General features: G+C 39.7%; 1 protein-coding gene and 1 pseudogene across 3 annotated transcripts in view; one reads left to right on the plus strand and one right to left on the minus strand.

The window, feature by feature from the left end:
* Positions 1 to 5,250, plus strand: part of LOC106723861 — a 13,431-nt pseudogene extending 8,181 nt beyond the window's left edge.
* The window catches only part of SIL1 (SIL1 nucleotide exchange factor), a 224,489-nt gene that overhangs the window by 14,100 nt on the left and 199,710 nt on the right, over positions 1 to 10,679 (minus strand). The gene's annotated exons all lie outside the window — the stretch shown is intronic.

The following is a 10,679-nucleotide window of genomic DNA, read 5'->3' on the forward strand; positions in this document are numbered from 1 at the left end:
CTTTCACAGGGGTCGCCTAAGACCATCGGAAAACACATATATAATTACATATTGTTTTTGTGATTAATCACTATGCTTTAATTATGTTCAATTTGTAACAATGAAATTGGGGGTCACCACAACATGAGGAACTGTATTAAAGGGTCGCGGCATTAGGAAGGTTGAGAACCACTGGCATAGAGCATCAGCCTGCAGACTGAAAGGTCCTGGGTTCAATTTTGGTAAAGGGCATATACCCGGTAGGGGGCGTGCAGGAGGCAGCCGATCAATGATTCTCTCTCATCATTGATGTTTTTATCTCTCTTTCCCTCTCTGAAATAAATAAAAATATATTAAAAAATACATAAAAATTAAGATTACAATGGAAAGAACCCTGGAAAAGGTAACATACTAACCAGTTCACACAAAATTTATCAATTATGTATCAGATCCTTTCCAGAAAATAAGTTTTAATTCCCTTCTCTTTTTAGTATCCTCATTTTCCCCCAGCACTTGGCCCCATCAAAATATGAGAATGAATATGGGATAAATTTCCTAAACACAAATAGTCTACTACAAATTTTGGTAGGGTGAACTTGGTTAAGATATAAACCTGATATGTGATTCTCCAAAATTATATTTTCAATGTTTTAATAGTGAAAGATTGCAGATTACCACCTTAATAAAAATTTTAAAAACTCCAAAAAAAAAGTCACCAATTGTTAACATTTTAACACATATGCTTTTTCATTTTCTCTTTCTATATATATTCACATATTTTTTCTTTCCTGAAACATTTGAGAGCAAGGTGCACATATATGTATGCCCCTTTACTCCAAATGTATCAAGTGTGTATTTCCCAGGAATATAACCACAGTACAATGATGAAAATCTGGAAATTAACACTGATACATAAGCTATAGATATTCAGATTTTGCCAACTTCTTAGAATATCCTTTTTAGGAAAATAATTTTCTTAGCCTTTGTCTTTACAGATAGTTTTGAAGAGCACAAGCCAACTGTAGAATGCCCCTCAGTCTGGATTAGTCTGATTTCCCCCCATAATTAGATTAAGGTTATGCATGCTGACAGGAATACCATAAAAGCAATGTTATGTCTTTCTCAGTGCATCATATCAGGAGGCATGAGATGTCAGTGAGGCCCACAACTGGTGGTGGTCACTTCCATTGGGTATTTCCATGCCAGATTTTCCATTATAAAGACACTATTTGCCTCTTTTAAATTAATAAATTTAAATAGGCCCCTCAGCTGTGTCTGCAGTGGGAGAAACAAAATTAATAAAATTTTGTAGGGAGACACTTTGAGATATGAAGACAGCATGTTCCTTATCAAACTTTCACCCACTTAGTTCTGGCATTCGTCAATAATTCTTGCTCAAAATACTTATTACTATGGTGCTTGTACAATGATATTACATGATGATATTCAAACTCCATTATTTCTTCTATCTGTATTTGTTGTGCTCTACTTCAAAAGAGATTTCCCTTCTCATTCATTCATTCATTCATTCATTCATATCAGTATGGATTCATGGATTCTTATTTTCTCTAGAGCAGTAATGGCGAACCTTTTGAGCTCGGCGTGTCAGCATTTTGAAAAACCCTAACTTAACTCTGGTGCCGTGTCACATATAGAAATTTTTTGATATTTGCAACCATAGTAAAACAAAGACTTATATTTTTGATATTTATTTTATATATTTAAATGCCATTTAACAAAGAAAAATCAACCAAAAAAATGAGTTCGCGTGTCACCTCTGACACGCGTCATAGGTTCGCCATCACTGCTCTAGAGGTTATAACCATTTCTATCATTCTTTATTTTATTGCTCAAATTACCCCTCATTTAATCACCAGAGCTTTTTTGTGCTAGCTTCTGTGTCTTTTTGACATGTTTCCATCATTCTTTGAGCAATTCCTTACTTTCTGGCCCAAGATGTTCTTGTACAAATAATGTCTTTTTCCTGCACCTGCCATGGAATCAGCCATTTCTCCAAGGAGCATGAAAAACTTTTTGGAAATTCTGATTCTAAACCTTACTACTACACAAACTGAATCACAATTCAGAAGATGGGCTCAAAACCTGATTTTTATAAATGCCCTCACAGTGATTTGAGGGCCAGCATCTGGGGTAACTGGGCCCAATGCCCAAAACTTTTATCTGGTATAGTATATCTGATAAACTGGCTGCCTAGTACTTGAAGACTAGAGCAGTAGGGAGCCAACCATTGAACAAGGCAGCCTTAACTCTAGTTTTAAACTCTTCCAATTGCTAGAGAAATACTTCTGATGCCTAGTTGAAATCTGATGTCATGGAACATACCAACTGGCCCCATCATTGCTCTGACAGGTCAGCCTTTCTGAAGCTTAGGAGCCACCAACTGTCTAGAGCAGCGGTTCTCAACCTGTGGGTCGCGACCCCTTTGGGAGTCAAACGACCCTTTCACAGGGGTCGCCTAAGACCATCGGAAAACACATATATAATTACATATTGTTTTTGTGATTAATCACTATGCTTTAATTATGTTCAATTTGTAACAATGAAAATACATCCTGCATATCAGATATTTACATTATGATTCGTAACAGTAGCAAAATTACAGTTATGAAGTAGCAACGAAAATAATTTTATGTTTGGGGGTCACCACAACATGAGGAACTGTATTAAAGGGTCGCGGCATTAGGAAGGTTGAGAACCACTGGTCTAGAGAAAGCTCCCCTTTCACAATCTTGCATCATGGGATCCAGAGTCATTTTTGTGTGACTCTGGAATTCCATGGCCTTCTTGCCAATGCTCTGTGGGATGCTGCTCCATGTACTGAGGAATCCCCCGCAGGGCTCCAGCCTGGACAACCCCCCCAGTGTCCAGTGGGCCCGGCCCCTCTGCCCCAGTGCCACTCTACTCCAAATGCCTCAGGCCACATCTAGGTTTTTGGAAGTAGTGTCACAAAGTAAGTTACAAACAGTATAGGTGATATAACACCATATATTTGCTTCTGGGTGGTAAGATTTATTTTTTAAACATGAGTATGGCTATTTATAAAATTAAACATTTAATAACAAAATTTTAAATGTCACTTTGCTACTTGGGCCTTTCTTCATAGCCTGCCACTATTCTTTTGGATTCTCATTCTGTCACATAGCCAACATGTTGCTTATCCCTCATGATCTGTGTCATCTGCCCCCATGTCCTTACATGAGAAGCTGAATGCAAGTTGGACAGGTCAGAGTCAGACATGAGTTCTTTGGCACATAGCTACAGTGAAGACTCTGTTGACACTGAGCCGTTTATAAGTAAACATTTATTAGGTCTGATTGTTCAAATAGCTACAAATCCACATCTTTATCATTTCTCTACCTGACCTATTAGTTTATTGTGAAATTCTGCCAAATGTTTTCCTGGATCACAAACTTTCTCTGTGTCCATAACACTGGTCTAATCTCCTGGTCAGTTAGCACAGTTGTTTGGAGTCATCCCGATATGCCAAGGTTGAGGGTTTGATCCCCAGTCAGGACATACACAAGAATCAACCAATGAATGCATGAATGGATGGAACAACAAATCAATGTGTGCGTGTTTCTCTCTCTCCCTTCTCTCTCTAAAAAAATCAATTTAAAAAAATGTTTAAAAAATAAATAAAACCGGTCTCTTGGTGAGGTAAGAAATTAAAAAAATTTTGGTCTGATCTCCCTGGCTGGCAAATCTTTCTGAAAATGGCAATTAGAATTGGGAAGGAGCATAAGCGAATCTTGTGGGGTTCTGATAAAGTTCTATTTCTTTATCCAGGTGGTGGATATATGGAAATATTTACTTTTAATAAGTTATCAAGTGGTATGTGTAAGATTTATGCACCTTTCTGTGGAAGGATTAAGCTAATATGGTTAGGACCTGCTTTTACCAAAATCACGCTAGCTCCAAAAGATCATTTCTCTTTAGAAATGCTCATAAATCATGTTGCAAACCAAAACTGTTAGTTACTCCATCCTATTTCCTTGCCTCTCTCTCAACCCCCATGAGGCCATAAAGATTCACACACATAGGTCTCATGACGATGTCCATAATTTTCATTTGATTTTTGAAGATTCTAACTAATTTACAGAAGCCAGTGGCTCTGTTCCTTCTTCCTCACAGTCCTGGGCTCAAGTTTCTCTTAACCATGCTTGTTTTATTCCTTCTAACAGGAAGGCCATTTTCCTTAAAAGAGAAGTCAAAGGCAAAAGAGAAATAGAACAGAGGATGGAGATGCCCTCTCTTTATCTGCTACATTGAATCATCTCACTGAAGCAGGTGGCTAATGCCTTCCTTGCCATGCCTCTCAATCTGAACACGAACTGCTCAGGCAGATCCTTTATTATTAGCATCCCAGATCTCACCCACCTGGTATTCCTGACAGTGTTCTCAGAGTTTTACTCCCTTCTTCTCTATCTATTCTTGGTTATAGGTCTCTTTTTTATCTCTTTGACAAAAGCTCATCTCTAACTGCTCTCCATACAGCCATGTTGGTTTCTTTACATGTCTCCTCTCTTGTTCCTTGCAGTAATCACTTGTGACTGTATTTAACACATTTCACTTACCAGACTATGAGTCATCCTTCCTTTCAAAGCTCTGAGTCAGATATTATATCTATGTTTCCCTGGATCTTCCAAAATCTGCTTTCCCTCAAACTCAGAGAGTTCTGCATTTCCCTTGGCTTCTCTAAACATAGCCACTTTCTGCTCAGGTTCCCAACACTTTCAATTCACCAAACACACACATAACCTTCTGAGAGATCAAACTTTTAGAAAAGTGAATTAAGAATCAAAGCAAGTTTTCCCCCACCATCTTGGATCCTGTGGAGGTCTGCTGAGACAGAACTTCTATAAGGACAAATATTTCTGGAAGGCTGTGGTCCAAGCTCATTTTTGCTGGCTATAAGCAGGGTCTCCAGAGCCAGAGGGAGCACACAGCTCTTCTTAAAATTAGAGGTGTTTATGCTGGAGATGAAACTGAATTCTATCTAGGCAAGAGATGTGCTTATGTGTACAAAGCAAAGAACAACACAGTGACTCCTGGTGGCAAACCAAACAAAACCAGAGTAATCTGGGGAAAGGTAACTCATGCTCATGGAAACAGTGGCATGGTTCGTGCTAAATTCCGAAGCAACCTTCCCACTAAGGCCATTAGACACAGAATCCATGTAATGCCGTACCCCTCAAAGATTTAAACTTATTGAAAAGTAAATAAAATGGATTTGTTCTCTTAAAAAAAAAAGAAAGCAAGTCAAGAATTTATCAGAGTATTATTTTTTGAAAAGGAGATTTCCAGGTATTAAGATATGTAAAGACCCATAGTGCCACACCAACTTGCTTCTATACCAGTTTTATAATCTCAATTTAGAAAGCCTCTTCCACACTAGGGCATCTCATCCCAGGGCTAGTGTGTTTGTTTTTTTGTGGGCTAGGAGCCAATGGTCTGGACTTTTGTTTTACCAAAAAGCCCAAACTCAGCAAACAAACTAGTGAACAAGTTGCTCTGGAGTCAGAGAGGAGACTTGGGTTCAAGTCCTAGTTTCAGCGTCTTCAATCTGTATTACTGGGATAAGTTACTAAACCTCTTTGAACCTCTATCTCTTCATCTGTAAAACAGGTATTAATAATAATATTTATCTCATGGACTGTTGTAGAAATGAAATGATATTATATGAAGAGATCAGCACAATTCCTATCAAATACCAAGCATTCAAATAATAGTTGTTTTACCACAATATATTACTGTATTTTTATGTGTATAAGGCGCCCCCATGTATAAGATGGCCATTTTTCCAACCCAAAATTAAGAAATCAATATTTTAAACATAAAACAGAACACATTTTTATTTAGTAATCACCACAGGTAATGTTTACATACCAGTACTATGATATTATGCAGCATATCACTTTATTCAGCCTCTGTTGCATCACTGCTCTCTTCTTCATCACTATTAGTTCCAGACATATCAATTTCTTCAACTTCTATTGTATCACTGCTGTCTTCTGAGTCAATGTCTATATATGTGAGATCATCCTCATAAACTGGTGGCATTTTCTGAGCTAACTTTGTTCGTGTTCTCATGGGCAACCCTTCTCTCCTCATGAAATGGAAGCACCATTTTGCCTTTCCTGTAAAATCAACAATGTTCATTTCGCTTGCAAACATTCTTGCCTGACATTGATTAAGCTTGGTTGACACACATAAGCCACTCTGGCGCTGCTCCATAATCCAAGTCTTAAGCCTCTGCTCCAAGTTTGCCCATTTTGCTGGTTTTCCTCTTAAGGCCTTCTTCTTTTTTGGCATCTTAAGGAGTTCTTCTTCCTGTTTTCTCCCCTGTCTGATCATACACTCAGTGGGAGGAGGTCCAAATTGTCTCTCTGCAGTTCTATTTCCATGCGCTTTTGCATAGCTATTACATTCAGTTTGAATTTTGCAGAGTAAGACAATCGCTTATCGGTATTTATCTTTTTATTTTTTGACATCTTTATGGGCTCAGAACGCTCTGGTCCCTGTTGCATCTGCGCACTCTCCTCCTCCACCTCTGAGTATGGCATCAGGTGACATCAGTAACAATAAGACCCATGATTGGAGGAAGCCTGTTTGACAAGGTATGGGCAGCTACGCACCTGTGAGGCTCCCTCCTTGGCTGACTTCCGTGTATAAGATGCCCCTCGATTTTCAGTCTAACAATTTTAGGGGAAAAAAGCATCTTTTTTTCTAGCTTTTTTTTATTGTTTAAAGTATTACATGTGTCTCCTTTTTCCCCAATTGACACCCCCCCCCCCAATCACTCACACCCCTGAGGAGAAGCACCCACTGCCCCAGTGTCTGTGTTCATTGGTTATGCTAATATGCATGCAATCATATGCATGCAAGGATCAACAAGTCCTTTGGTTGATCTCTAATCTCCCTCCACCTCCGCCCCCGCCCCCCGCTTTCTCTCTGAAGTTGGATGGTTTGTTCAGTGTTATCTCGTCTCTGACTCTGTTTTTGTCCATCAGTTTACATTGATCATTATATCCCACATATGAGTGAGATCATGTGATATTTATCTTTCTCTGTCTGGCTTATTTCGCTTAGCATAATGCTCTCCACTTCCACCCATGCTGTTGCAAATGTTAAAAGTTCCTTCTTTTTTATAGCAGCGTAATATTCCATTCTGTAGATGTACCACAGTTTTTTAATCCACTCATCTGCTGATGGGCACTTAGGCTGTTTCCAAATCTTAGCTATTGTAAATTGTACTGCTGTGAACATAGGGGTGCATATATCCTTTCTGATTGGTGTTTCTGGTTTCTTGGGACATATTCCTAGAAGTGGGATTATTGGGTCAAATAGGAGTTCCATTATTAGTTTTTTAGGAAATTCCATACTGTCTCCACATGGCTGCACCAGTGTGCATTCCCACCTGCAGTACACAAGGGTTCCTTTTTCTCTGCACCCTGGCCAGCCCTTGGCATTCATTGATTTGTTGATGATAGCCATTCTGACAGGTGTGAGATGGTACCTCATTATTGTTTTGATTTTCATCTCTCCGATGATTAGTGACTTTGAGCATGTTTGCATCTATCTCTTGGCCGCCTTTATGTCCTCTTTTGAAAAGTGTCTTTTCAGATCCTTTGCCCATTTTTTTATTGTATTGTTTACCTTCTTTTTGTTGACATGTATGAGTTCCTTTTAAATTTTCGAGATTAGGCCCTTATCGAATATACCATTGGCAAATATGTTCTCCCTTGCAGTGGGCTCCTTCTTGTTTTGTTGATAATTTCTTTTTTTGTGCAGAAGCTTTAATTTTGATGTAGTCCCAATTGCTTATTTTCTCCTTAGTTTCCATTGCCCTAGATGCTATTATCAGTAAAGATATTGCTACAACGTAAGTCTGATATTTTGCTGCCTATGGATTCTTCTAAATCTTTTTTTGTTTCCTGTCTTATGTTTAAGTCCTTTATACATTTTGACTTTATTTTTGTGTATGTTATACGTTGGTGGTCTAGTTTTATTTTTTTGCATGTATCTGTCCAATTTTCCAAACACCATTTATTGAAGAGATTGTCTTGACTCCATTGTATGCTCTTGCCTCCTTTGTCAAATATTAATTGTGCATAATGACTTGTGTTGATTTTTGGGTTCTCTGTTCTGTTCCACTGGTCTAAATATCTGTTCATGTGCCAGTACCAGGCAGTTTTGAGAACAGTGGTTTTGTAATATAGCTTGATATCTGGTATTATGATCCCTCTAACTTTGTTCTTCTTTCTCAAAATTGCTGCAGCTATTCCGGGTCTTTTGGACATTTTAATGATGTTGATTCTACCAATCCATGAATACGGTATGTTCTCCCATTTGTTTATGTCTTCCTCTATCTCTTTTTTCAATGTCCTGTAGTTTTCTGAGAACAATAGCATCTTATACATGGAAAAATATGGTATACAATTTAATGCGAATTACTATTTTTACTTTTCTGCTAAGACAGAGCACCTGGGTTTTCATTCTTCTCAGAAGTGTGGAGGGCCTACCTGTGGTGGGGAACAAAGAAGAATGTACCACCTCCCACTGCGTGGCTCTAGATTCTCATTCTCAGCTCCTCTGGCTAGATAGACAAAGCCAGTACAGAAAGCATTCATGGGGGAGAAATGTAATTGATAAGCTAGAGTGAACAACTGGGAGGAAGGATCAAAGAAGCTAATTAGAACTGGCTAAAGGGAGACCACAGGGTGGGGAACGTGGAAGAGAGAGGGCTAAAGAGAAATTATCTGTGACCTATAATTATTCAAAGAATATCTCTAAGTAATTATCTCAGGCAGTCTGAGGGAGGCGAGGTAGGAGTAACAGGGTTAAGCAGAAGAAAATTGGGCTAAAACATAGGAGATTTTTCACACAGAGAGATTTATCAAATTTATTAGAGAACACAGAGAGGGTGCTACATTAGGTCATCTATTCCAGCTGGTGATATAACTGTCCCCGTAGGGGGCTGGGGGCTGAGGAAGAGCAGAGCAGTCCAGATCCCACAGGATAAGAGGGCTCCAAGGATAACCACCTGGCCAATCCTTGTTCCAAGCTGCAGGCAATACACCTCTCTCAACAAGCCTTAGTAGCTCAGGAAGAACTTCCTTACTCACCCAGATCGTGCTTTCAAGAGTTCTAAGATGTGTGCTGGGAAGTCAATCCTTCCCACCTTATCTCCTCAATCACAGCAGATGGAATCAAGCGGGGCCTATTTTGCTTTTGCTACACAACTGCAGAAATGTTTATGAATAAGCCATCTCTTAGTAGCAAAAGAAAAGGCAATAATCGTGGGATGGTCTATAGCTGAAAATGACAACATTGAAATGCTTCGATTACAGGATTTGGAAGTCATATAGACTACAAATCTCTCAGCTGTGCAACATACATAACAAGTCCCCAAAAAATCCTTTGATGAGGTTTTGCTCAGATATTTAAGGTTTCTGACAGTTTGAATATGGTGAATAATATGGTGAACCAACCAAATACATTGCATCATTGGTATTTGGAAAGCACTCTATGAAAAATTAGTTCTCATTCTGAGAGACAAGTGCAGCACCAGGCTCCTGGTGTTCCATGGGGCGGATCAACATGGCCTCCTCGGCCAGCTCCATTTCATGTGGCCAGTCTCATGACTAGACAGCATGGGTTTCCTGCCCCTAGCCACATCTCTCATGTTGTAATAGAAAACTGTGTGGAGTGCATCTGCTGACTCTCTGGCCAGGCTCAGGGCTCACCAGGTCTCCTCTAGGTTAAGAAGTACTCAGAGCTTCCCTTGATGCAGAAATAAACTGGGAGGCCTGACTCACCAACACTGAAATTGGAGGCTTAAAAGGAAAGTGAAGCCTTTCCACTCTGTGGAGATCTTTAAGAACCGTAGAAAACCCCCAATTACTCACAGCTTCCAGAGACAGAATGATGGATGGTTTCGTTTGCAAACATGCTATTTGTCTGAGGCTATTTTCCCAGTTAGCTGGTCGACAAATCCTGATTGGGCCTAGAGTGCACAGGGTCCTCAGCTAAGCATCTTGGGGCCAGAGCAAAGAAGGAAATAGTTCCTGCCCCTATTAGAAAAAATTAACAGCCGGCAGAAACATGCAGAGAGGTACTCTATTAGACAAGTCACTGTGCAAGAGGGGTGACTTCAATATTAGGTATAACCTGAAAAAATGGAGGGCTTGACCAGGAAGGTATCCTGGAAAAATGACCTTGTCAAGATCAAAAGTCATTAAGATAGAAACAGAAAGTCTAAAATATCTGTATGTAGAAAAGGAAACCAAGATGGCGGCATAGGTAAACACTGGAAATTGCTGCCTCGCACAACCACTTCAAAAATACAACTAAAAGACAAAACGGACATCATCCAGAACCACAGGAAGGCTGGCTGGGTGGAAATTCTACAACTAGAAGGAAAGAGAAAAGCACACTGAGACTCAGAGGAGGTGCGGAAGTAAAGTGCAGAGGTATGGAGGCGCACATGGAAAGGGCTGGCAACTGAGGACATGGTTGTTTTTTTCAATTTGGAGGGAGACACAAGCTCCCGTCTGCTCTGAACTCCAGTTCCGGGCGAGTCTCTGGGGACCCAGACTCATACGGGGAGAAACTGGACTGTCTGGCATCAGTTGGAACTCGAGGGCAGCTTTCTCTCAGAGGTGCTTGCAGCGATTACC

Source organism: Myotis brandtii, unplaced genomic scaffold (genome assembly GCF_000412655.1).
Source record: "Myotis brandtii unplaced genomic scaffold, ASM41265v1 scaffold668, whole genome shotgun sequence".
In the NCBI taxonomy this organism is placed as follows: domain Eukaryota; kingdom Metazoa; phylum Chordata; class Mammalia; order Chiroptera; family Vespertilionidae; genus Myotis; species Myotis brandtii.